This window comes from Macrobrachium rosenbergii, chromosome 27 (assembly GCF_040412425.1).
Source record: "Macrobrachium rosenbergii isolate ZJJX-2024 chromosome 27, ASM4041242v1, whole genome shotgun sequence".
NCBI classification, from domain to species: Eukaryota; Metazoa; Arthropoda; class Malacostraca; order Decapoda; family Palaemonidae; genus Macrobrachium; species Macrobrachium rosenbergii.
In genome coordinates, this window is record NC_089767.1 from 3,744,948 (window position 1) to 3,757,563 (window position 12,616).

A 12,616-nucleotide genomic window follows, 5' to 3' on the forward strand; every position below is an offset into this window, starting at 1 on the left:
GTATTTATCAAAAACGAAGTTTATAAGATCCAAGTGAAGAAATTGGCATTGTCCGGTCGCGGGAAACGAACCCGCGTCACATAATCATCAAGGAGTAAAGTGACCGACCTGACTCTACCGGATATTACACACACTTCATATATATATGACCTGGATATATATATATACATATACAAGCGTATAAAAAAAATAAAAGGAAGAATAAAACGAACCCGCGTTAAGAGGGCATATATATATATTATATATATATATATAAATAAGAATAGCAGTATATGTATATACACATATGTATATATATATATATATATATATATATATATATATATTACATATATATAAAATATATATATATATATATATATATATATATAATATAATATATATAATATATATATAATTATAAATATATATAATATATATGTAATTATATGTATGTGTGTGTATGTGTACATATGTATATATAATTTATATACATAATATATATATATAATATACATATATATATATATATATATATATATATATATATATATATATATATATATATATATATAATACTGATTCATAAATTTACGGTCATGAGACATTATTATTGGGATGAGAAGCCATGACAGAAAGAGAGAGAGAGAGAGAGAGAGAGAGAGAGAGAGAGAGAGAGAGAGAGAGAGAGAGAGAGAGAGAGAGAGAGAGAGGGCGGCTTTTACCTTAACCCGGGGCACCAGGAGTGATGAATGTAGCTGTCGGGTAACCAGGTGTTCTAAAAAAAAAATCTGATGATTTATTTCATATTTCATGATAACAAATGAAGTTCATCGCCGTAAGATGAATTTCATAATCAGTAATAAGCAATACTTAATCACCAGAGGACTGACATGTACGCATACTAAAACATGCTATAAAATGAATGATTAGCAGGTACGCATACGTAAAACAAGAGGATATTAGCTGACTAATGTGGCTAATATTATTTTCATGGTGGTGAAGTTTTCATTGGCGAAACTTGTATCCATATTAAGTAGCCTCAACCAATCACAACTTAACTTCCATTTTTTTTAGTTTTCTGTAAAAGAAAACTATTGAGATGGCTTTGTCTGTCCGTCCGCACTTTATTCTGTCCGCACTTTTTTCTATCCGCACTTTATTCTGTCCGCTCTCAGATCTTAAATAATACTGAGGATAGAGGGCTGCAAACTGATACGTTGATCATCCACTAATCACCAAACATACCAAATTGCAGCCCTCTAGCCTCAGTAGTTTTGATTTTATTTAAGGTCAAATCTAGCCATAATCACGCATCTGGCAATGATATAGGATAGGCCACCACCGGGCCGTGGTTAAAGTTTCATGGGTCGCGCCTCATACAGCATTATACTGAGACCACCTAAAGATAGGTATATTTTCGGTGGCCTTGATTATACACTGTAGTGGCTGTACAGAAAACTCGATTGCGCCGAAGAATCTTCGGCGGAATTTTTACTTGTTTAACCTTGCACTTCATCACGTGACGAACCGTCCAACTATTACAATACCCCTAGCCAGGTGAATTTTTGGGTCTTTCCTAGATAGTGACCCCCAAAGGGTTTTCGGGGTCGTTATCTAGGACTAATTTTTCTTGGGGTCATTAACTTTATATTTACACGGATCTTTCCTAGATAGTGACCCCCCCCCCAAGGGTTTTGAGGGGTCGTTATCTAGGAATGATATTTCTTGGGGTCATCATCTTTATGATATTTACAGAGATCTTTCCTAGATAGTGACCCCCAAGGGTTTTCAGGGGTCGTTGTCTAGGACTACTATTTCTTGGGGGTCATGATCTTTATGATATTTACAGTCATTTGTTTATTTTTTACGGTCATCCCAACGGGCTTGCATTAACACGCCGCAAAGGTGGATACATACCGGGTTAAAACCCTTGGGGGTCACTGCCTAGGAAAGATCCGAATTTTTCATATTTGGTAGAAATGTACGCGGTAACTAAGCTACTGATACGATAGATCACCCCGCGTCAAAGCCTGCAGGTTAATTAGGAATCCGTGTCCATGGTAATTCATCTCGACAGAGTCGACATGGCGTCTGCAATGATTCGAGACTGCCTGGTTGGTCGGACTTTCCCGTAATCTGAGTCATAAGAGATGTTATTTTACAGCGAAAATACTGATTCTATGTCTAACTTCTAACTCTCCTTTTCTATGATTTCATGAAGAGACACCAGTAGTGTGTATGTTATATTACATTAGCCTTTAAACTTTGTTGAGTTGTGCCAACTAATTCTCTATGCATGTATGTGAGACGTGCCAGCTAATTCTCTATGCATCTAGGTGAGACGTGCCAGCTAATTCTCTATGCATCTATGTGAGACGTGCCAGCTAATTCTCTATGCATCTATGTGAGACGTGCCAGCTAATTCTCTAAGCATCTGAGATGTGAGAATTCTCTAAGCATCTATGTGAGATGTGCCAGCTAATTCTCTAAGCATCTATGTGAGATGTGCCAGCTAATTCTCTATGCATCTAGGTGAGATGTGCCAGCTAATTCTCTATGCATCTATGTGAGACGTGCCAGTTAATTCTCTAAGCATCTATGTGAGACGTGCCACCTAATTCTCTAAGCATCTATGTGAGACGCGCCAGCTACTTCTCTAATCTATGTGAGACGTGCCATCCTAATTCTCTAAGCATCTATGTGAGACGCGCCAGCTACATCTCTAATCTATGTGAGACGTGCCAGCTGATTCTCTATGCATTTACGTGGGACGTGCCAGGTATTCCTCCATTCACCTAAGCGTGACATACCACCTATTTCTCTACATGCCTAATTGATAACAGTGACTAAGGGATTTCACCGGCAAGAAAGACTGTGTATGGAAGCGCCGTGAGGAAATCGACCGTCCCATTGGCAAGCACGCCTTCCACCTTACAGCAAAGCGTCTCCCGCGTGGGGGGCTGCGCGTACGTGCGTGGAATAAAATAGAAACCACAGACTGACATAGTTTCCGCGAAATGATACGTCCGGCGCGTAAGAAAAATGGTCAAGTCGACTTGTGTTCCGTTGGATTGAAGTGGATGATCTATTAGATGGATGGAATTCCTTCCCGGCGGGTTCTCTTTTCCTGATTAATGCGTGGTGTTCACTCGGCTGTTCATGATGGAAGGGAATGCGCTGGACAGGGCTCAGATTAGCAAGTTAATCGTTCCGGCTTTGTGCTATTCCACATACTGTACGTATATGTCAGTACATTTTAAGTAAAATAATAAGCACGCTTACACACACACACGCATGCGTATAAATTTTGGATTATCCATGGCAGCCCCCTTTGAGAATGAAGAACGCTAGAACAGTTATGCAAAGCTGTCAGGAATTGACCCGACGAAGCCACAGTACAAGAAACAGGATGAGTGTTGGCTGAAAATATTAAAGAGAATTACCAATAAGAAAGACGGTGCGCCCAAAAGGAAATAAAGAGATAATATATATATATATATATATATATATATATATATATATATATATATATATATATATATATATATATATATATATATATATTTATATAGATGTAGACATTCAGTAAAAAAGATTTAAAATATCACACTGAAAATTAAGTAATCAGCATTCCAAATTTCAACCTATTCAGACATTTTTTTCTCTTAGTATATATATATATATATATATATATATATATATATATATATATATATATATATTATATATACAGTATATATATACACACACGAAACTGGATATCCTTGAGCATATTTAACCAATGAATCCTCTACAGATTCTCCCACTTTAGTGGACAAAAACAATTTAGAAATGGTCCCCAGTCCCGAGCATAGCAAGGGGCTGCTAAGAAACTCCTGGTTTATACTAAGGAGAAATGTAACATATTAACTGGAACGCAGGACCCTGAATGAAACTGGAAAGACAGAAGAGCTAGAAAATAAACTCAGGAAAGATGGACTGAACATTTTAGCTGTTTGTGAATCGCTGCGCAAAGGAATTGGAAAAGAGACTGGAAGGGGCTAATGTGTATATTCGTTCAGAAAATGCACTGACTGACTGGAAAGCAATGAGCAGTAGATTACTGCTAGCAAGACTGAAAGCAAAACGGTGCAACATGGGTGTCTCATTGTGCTTTGCACAAACGACTGAACTCTCTGAAGAAATTTAAGTTGGATTTAATTCAGAACTACAAATGATATGGATGAAATACCAAGGAAGAGATATGAGAATTTTGACTGGCGGTATGAATGCATAAGTTGATAGGAACACTTACGGTCTGGAGGATGCAATGGGTAAGGAAGGTCTGGGAGAGTCTGGAAAGGGAAAGAGTGCACTTTATTAGTCTTCGAGCCGTAAATAACTTAATATTATTATTTATTATTTCAGTAGATGAAACCTATTCACATGGGACAAGCCCGCCAAAGGGCCACTGACTTGAAATTCAAGTTTCTCACCGCAGCAGACCCCACACTGCAGCAGTAACTGATCATGACACAGAGCCAGTGATTTTTCATCGCCCTGCGAGAGACGCGAACCCCCCGCGACATCTGAGTGCCACGCCACGACACAAACCACCATACCAGCGGACCAGAAAATCGGAGGAATTCTTCTCAAACAAAACGACATCCCAAAATACACTTGAAACCAGATGACATTCACAGAAACCAAACATCACGTGACTACTAAAAGAACACTGAGCAATGTAGGGGGCAGATGTCGGCAGTGATCATCAAGTTGTCACTGCCCAACTAAACCTGGAATTGAAAAAATACACAACTATAAAATCTGACAGGATATCTAGGCTTCAAATAGGAAAGGTTCTTGAAGATGAACTTCAAGAGGATTCTGCAACTGAGTGATTTGGAACTGGAAGTCAAAGTTATGGCACAAGAGGAAGAAGACCAGAATTAATTTGATAACTACAGAGGCATTATCCTTCCTTTGGAATGGAATATAGGGTTTAGGCCAAATGCCAAGCACTGGGACCTATGAGGTCATTCAGCGCTGGACAGGAAATTGAGGGTAGGTAGGTTTGAAAGGTGTAACAGGTGAAAAACCTCGCAGTTGCACTTTGAAATAATTGTTAGGAGAGGGGTGGATAGCGAGATGGAAGAAAGATAATATGAATGGAGGTACAATAAAAGGAATGAAAGGGGTTGCAGCTAGGGGCAGGAGGGACGCTGCAAAGAACCTTTAGTAATACCTACAGTGCACCCCGTGAGGTGCACTGAAAGGCACTAGCCCCCTACGGAGACTCTTGTCTGACAGAAAACATTGGGCATGTTTATTCTTAACAGGCTGGAGAAAGCAACTGATGAAAAGCTTAGCTGTAGACAAGCTCCTTTCAGAAAAGGAATAAGCAGCACAGAGCAAATATTTGAGTTGATAAGCCTACTGTGCAACTGTGAATGGAATTTAAAACCTCTTTTATTTCTTTTGTTAATTATGAGAAGGCATCTGACAGCGTCCACAGACCAATATTATGGAAGGTTTTGTGTGACTGGCATTCTTGTTAAATATATAAAGCTAATAATTGATTACATCCACGATCGAAGTGCAAAGATAATATTGATGTGGTCTTGTCAAGTGAATTCGGAGTGGATGGTGGGATGGTAAACTTTGTAGATTTAAGAATAAAGCTTGAAGAAGAATATTACCAAACAGACGGCAGAACAGAGCTAGCAATAACGTAAGAGAAAGCACGGAAGCTCCACATGTAGGTGAGATAATGACGACAGTACTTGTATGAGAACTATGATGAGAAGGGAGACAGGAGATGAATGAAGGCTCGCGGAAGATAGAGCACAGGAAAGCCATGAGTCGCGGAATTTCACAGAGGCTCCTTCCGTCACACGACGCTGGACAAGATGATGACGATCGTAATAAGGACGGAAACAGGCATGTGCTAACCCATTCATTCAATTTCAAAATTTAAAAAGTAAAAAATCCGCCGAAGTTTCTTCGGCGCAATCGAGTTTTCTGTACAGCGTATAATGCTGTATGAAACTCTCGAAGTGCTGCAGTATGAAACTCTCTGGCACCTCTAGCGGCACCAGACGCACGATCCAAGGCTTAACCTTAACCTTAAATAAAATAAAAACTACTGGGGCTAGAGGGCTGCAATTTGGTATGTTTGATGACTAGAGGGTGGATGATCAACATACCAATTTACAGCTCCCTAGCCTCGGTAGTTTTTAAGATCTGAGGACGGACACAAAAAGTGCCGACGGACAGACAAAGTCATTGTTTCCTTTTGCAGAAAACTAAAATGTACCGAAAATTAAATTCAGTACACAAACATTTTTTCTTTTCTTGGTGTCCTCCCTTACCCGCAGCTGTTGCAGTGAGAAATTCTCATATTTTCGCCTGGGGCGACAGGAAAAACCACGTGAAATTCTCACCAATATGAGGAAACAGCATGTTGTGGAAGGGAAAGTAACTGTACGTGGGTACACGTCGATGTTGATGGGTGTGTGGAGGAACGTAAACTGAATGAATGAGCACCAAATTTTAACTTGAATTTAAACATGTTAGTTTAATTAATGGGGATGTACTTACAGATTCAAATACACGAATGTGGAAAGATAGCTCTTGCTGATCTTTATATTTGATTTATGAAGTATAGGCTGTCAAACCAAGCACTGACTGGGGCGCCTTCGAACATTCAGCGCTTAAGAAAATGAAAAGAGGGAGTTGGAGTGGTTGGACAGCAAGGAAAAGAGGTCCAGAAAATAAAGGAGAAGCAGTACAAGGATTTAAAGGTTAAATGGGAGAAAACTTTACCCTTGTCAAAGAAATGATAGTCAGAGAAGAAAGGGGTCGGGAATGGAGGCAAAAGGCTAAAGAGTGGGTGCTTCTAGGGACCGAAGGGACTTTGCAAACGCTCTTTAGTAGTGCCTACAGTGCACCAGGGGGCACTGACGGCACTACTCCTCTACAGGGGCTTAATGGTCTCCATAGCCGGGGTGTTCATAAAGCACAGAAAACTGAACGAATAATCTGCTGCCAACTTTATACTAATACAGTTTCCATCAACTTAATCTGAAGTAATGTTCCAACACAAGAACCGATAAAATCTTAAACCATACTTTTGTGTAAACTTGGAGACACGCAAACACAGACAGTGCTTGCTGATAAACCTCAGACTGAACCATTTTCTTGTACTCTCTAATGCTAATGGTAATACTTTCTAATACTTTCCGCAAGTAACTTTTGAAATGAATAACATCCCCAGATACTGACCGGGTAACAAACATAAAAATACTCAGGATCTCTGTTTTACAAATCTCAAGACTGGGTCTTTCACCTTCATCTTACAAAGCCAAAACTGCAGTGAAAATGCTCCATTTTGCCTTCGCTTATACAACAAGCATTAAGACAAAAATATCTTCATTTCTGGCTATGATAACTATCGGCAAAATACTCTTATCTGGCGTCTGCAATAAAACTATACTTGACCAGTAAAAAAAATCATGATAAACAACAGCCAAGCACTTGGCACTAGTGGAAAATAAGTCAATTTTCGCAAAAAATAAAAGCAATAACCTGTGGAGATTAAGGAGAAACATCGATACTCCTGGAAGTAATGTATACATTCTTTGTAACATTCTCCACAATTTCATTTCTTCATAGGATCATTTTGATTTAAAGCCGACCACAAAATCTAACCACACCTACTTATTTTGCAGGAGCAAATTCTTGTATTTTTGTAATACACGTCCATGAATCAATGAATGAAATTACAGTGCCTACTTAAAGATGTATATAGAAATACTTGCGGGGGAAAATTGAAGAAAGCCGCATTGTTAACAAAAATAATACAAGAGCAGCTCCGAAAACGGCTCAGTATCCACGTAATGCGAGTCATGATCGACCAATCTACTGGCATTATATTTAGGCCACAAATAGTATGATAAGTAGCCAACATAACCAGTGACATAAAATGCCAACGCTGTTCGCGTTTAAATCGCCTTCAGTTTGTTTATTGCTGATGTCTGCGTTCGAAACCATCAGCCTCTATTCATAAGTAGAGCATTCAAGACTGAGGTCAGTCCACTGTAAAGTAACTGCCAATTTTATGACATCGTTCCTATGGAAACCTATCTCATATATTCATGTATAAATCCAAATTTGATTTGAAAGGTACAATCAAGCTCCCATACGTTGAGATCATGTACAGCAAGTGAAAAATGCGACGAAGTTTCTTCGGCGCAATTGTGTTTTCTGTACAGCGTATAATCAAGGCCACCGAAAATATATCTATATTTCGGTCGTCTAGGTATAATGCTGTATGAGCCGCGGCCCATGAATCTTTAACCACGGCCCTGTGGTGGTCTATCCTATAGCGTTGTCTGAAGCACGATTAAGGATAACTTTAACCTTAAATCAAATAAAAACTACTGCAGCTAGAGCGCTGCAATTTGGTATGCTTGATGACTGGAGGGTGGATGATCAACATTTCAATTTGCAGCCCTCTAGCCTCAGTAGTTTTTTAAGTTCTGAGGGCGGACAGAAAAAGTGCGAACAGAAAAAGTGCGGACAGAATAAAGTGCGGACGGACAGACAAACTAAAAATGACTGAACCTCAAATCTGACAATTTGTTTGTTTTTCATTATCCTACATCCATCGGTAGTTCACACATTACTGTATATATTTCAATGAAAAAAAAAGAGACATGCAAATGCCGGTGTATATGAAATCCCATGCATAACTCTTAACAAATGAGGACCTTGTGGAAAGACGAGCAGTAAGATATGGCTTGAAGAGCTCGGGGATATTCGTGCATGTGAGGGACACTGGATATAAGTAAATTGAAGTGCAGCTGGTCTATATTCGTTAATAATCCCCCACAACCCCCGCCACCCCTGTACAAAAGGATGACTGTGGGATACGCCACCAACAGTAAGACGACTGGAATTCAGATTTTACGGACAAGTTCATCAGTTTTCGAGCGAGTATTCCATCAATCTTGACAGGTTGGCGCTACCCAGAACTACAGGCAATGACGGATTGACCGTTTTCATTACAGGACAGCCGTCATTTCCAGTGGTACCAGCGTCGCTTATTCCATAACTGCATATTCCATAAAAGTATGCTAGTCCCCTACTAACTGTCCACTTTTCACAATGATCAGGATTGAAGTATTGTCAAACGAGATACATATAATGTTTATATATATATATATATATATATATATATATATATATATATATATATATATATATATATATATATATATGTATATAATATGTATATGTATATATGTAGATTATATATGGTCCTTTAAAACTAAACCACGCACAAGCACGGACTATCTATGTATATATATATATATATATATATATATATATATATATATATATATATATATATATATATATATATATATATATATATATATATATATATATATATATATATAGATATAGAGAGAGAGAGAGAGAGAGAGAGAAAGATTATCTCAATCAATGACAATTATATTAAAATTTCCCGCGTTTCGAAGCTGTTGTCGTCTCCATTCTTGCTCGTTGGCTAACAATATTCATTCCTAAAATTTTTAGGAATTTTGACATCCTTCCGCTAATTGAAATTACTGCACGTTCTAACCACCACCCCCTTCTCTCTCTCTCTCTCTCTCTCTCTCTCTCTCTCTCTCTCTCTCTCTCTCTCTGTATTTGGTAACTGACCTTTTCCTGAACCGATACCAGACAATCCATCACTTGAAGTATTATGATCAAATGTTCCATTTTCCTTGTCAGGAAATGAAATATGCAATAACCTTTTTTTCCCCCATAAGGCCTGTCTGTTCATGCCTAATCGGATTTCGTTTCAAAAGGGCACAATGTCTGTTAACTTAGCCATTTTACTATAATTGAACTGAATTGAACAGAACATACAACTTAGGCAGAAGGCCAAGCACTAGGACATATGAGGTCATTCAGCGCTGAACAGGAAATTGAGAGTAGGTAGGTTTGAAAGGTGTAACAGGAGGAAAACCTCAAAGCAGTTGCACTATGAAGGTGGAAAGTAAGATGGGAGAAAGAGAATATGAGAGGAGGCACAGTCAAAGAAACGAAAGGGGTTGCAGCTAGGGGCCGAAGGCACGCTGCAAAGAACCTTAAGTAATGCCTACAGTGCACCGCACGAGGTGCACTGGCGGCACTAACCCCCTTCGGGGTAGCCTACTCCTCTTTGATGACTGGGTATGAGTCTATAAAGATCGTTATTTCTGAACGCCATCGCCACAAAACTTCAGAAAGTCTAACCGTAAAACTTCAGAGTCTAACCGTTAAACTTCAGAGTCTAACTGTCAAACTTCAGCGTCTAACCGTCAAACTTCAGAATCTAACCGTCAAACTTTGGAGTCTAACTGTCAAACTTCAGCGTCTAACCGTCAAACTTCAGAGTCTAATCGTCAAACTTCAGAGTCTAACCGTAAAACTTCAGAGTCTAACCGTCAAACTTCAGAGTGTAACTGTCAAACTTCAGCGTCTAACCGTAAAACTTCAGCGTCTAACCGTCAAACTTCAGAGTCTAACCGTCAAGCTTCAGACAGTCTAACCGTAAAACTTCAGAGAGTCTAGAGTCTAACCGTCAAACTTCAGACAGTCTAACCGTAAAACCTCAGACAGTCTAAGCCGTAAAACTGCAGAGAGTCTAACCGCCAAACTTCCGAGTCTAGCCATTCATTCACTTGGAACTTTCTAACGAAACCAATTTCTCTCGGCTAGGCTACAAACCCAGCTCTTCCCATCTTCGTCCCAAACTCGTTCAGTCCAATCCACTTTCAAAGGGCGTCTGTCTGAGCGTCCACTTCCTTCCGTAATCCGGCGGGCAGTCAAATGAAAGTAGACCTGACTGAGGTCACCTACCCTTGATTAAAAGGGACCTTTTACACGTCAGTAAGTGTTACCGCGTCGTGCTTGTCGACTCGTATTTGAGAATGGCTGTTTTCCCTTCGACATTTGTTGGGATTTTTCATACGTAGATACTCGAAGAGAGAGAGAGAGAGAGAGAGAGAGAGAGAGAGAGAGAGAGAGCACTAGGGATAGAGAAAGAGAGAAACCATTTGAGAGAGAGAGAGAGAGAGACCATTTGAGAGAGAGAGATTAGGGAGAGAGAGAGAGAGAGAGAGAGAGAGAGAGAGAGAGAGAGAGCTGGACTGTTATAGAGAGAGGGCAAAATGAAAGTAATGATGAAGGCACTTCAGGTGTTCTGAACCAGAAACGGAGCTGAGTTAGCGAGCAAGCACGAACGGCCAGCAAGCAAGACTCCAACACGTGCTTAAAACGCAGCAGCAGCCAGCGGCCACTTCCACATGAATGAAGGACCGAGCTGTCTACGAATTCATTCATGTGAACTGCTTGCACACCAAGAGAAATCAACCTGTCATTCAATTCGATGTGACACCAAATCGTCAAATCTTCATCGAAAAACTACAAAGAGATAATCTGCTAACCAATTTGATATGACGGGCTGCTTTGCTTTAGCACAGTATCTCACGAGCAGTTGAAGGAGACTGGTGATATTTGCCCGAAACATTCACTTGGCGATTCGCTCTAAAAAGTCTGAGATGGTTATTTGACGAGTATCAACAGACACTGAAAAGTTCAGACACACAGACAGACAGAAAAATTAGACCACAGAAAACCTTGACTAAGGTCAAGATATTCTTAATAGAAATTCAATAACAGAAATAACGAGATGACCATCACTTGAATTGTATAGATGAGAATAAATAATGGTGCAGTTCAATACATGTGATGAAAACCGTGACATATATAATGCACGAGGCATCATGTCTAAAAAATCGTAGTGTCACTGTAGAGAACCATTACAATCGACCACAGTAGCTAACACCCTTTGTCATAGTTAAAATCCTTCCGTGATATTTGACTTCCCGATTTCATTTTATAGATTAACTGGCATTAGAAGTTTTTCGGTATCTTAATACAATTCAGTTACCAATTCGCGATGTTTCAAAAACAATGCTAATTATAAAACGTTTGTATTTTAAATGACTCGCTGACTGTTTTCAATAATATTATTTCCTTCCTTTTCAGCCGATCTCTCAAGATGCCTCCCTAATACTTGAGGGGCTCGGATTGGACTCCGAGTCTTAGCACAGAAGAGGAGGACCTCCACTGACTCATCCTCCAGGGTGCCCTGACGATACCGCCCTCAGGAGGATAAAGGAACGCCGCTTTCGACGTGCAAACTTCCTCTTAACTTACAGCCCCTGCATCACCCACTTTCCTCTGACTGAAATTACTCTTCCTTCGATCAACTCCCCTTCCTCTTTTCTTCCTGGTTCCTCTTCCTCATCTTGCTTCTTCTTCTTTCTCCCGTTGCGCGTCGCCTCAGTCCTCCCACGAGCTTCCTGAAACGGTCGGCACGCCCACCTTTTCGCAATATCTTCTCCCTTATCTCGCCAGGCCTCCGAAGGTGGACGAATCAAGCAGATACTGAAAGGTGAGTGTCCGTGTTTTTGAAATGGCTGGAGGGTGAACAGGGTGGGGAGCTGTCCTCTCTATTAGATAAACTCTTACGTTGGTAATTTCCTGGGTGTTAGAGTTTGTTTTCTGGGTGACTTTCATCTCATTGTTTCTATGT

The 12,616-nt window shown here is 39.8% G+C and overlaps 1 protein-coding gene across 1 annotated transcript in view; it reads left to right on the plus strand.

The window, feature by feature from the left end:
• The window catches only part of LOC136853357 (serine-rich adhesin for platelets-like), a 168,721-nt gene that overhangs the window by 110,320 nt on the left and 45,785 nt on the right, over window positions 1-12,616 (plus strand). The window contains exon 2 of the mRNA XM_067128734.1: window positions 12,067-12,475. The gene's annotated coding sequence lies outside the window, so the exon portion shown is untranslated. The remainder of the gene's footprint in view (window positions 1-12,066; window positions 12,476-12,616) is intronic.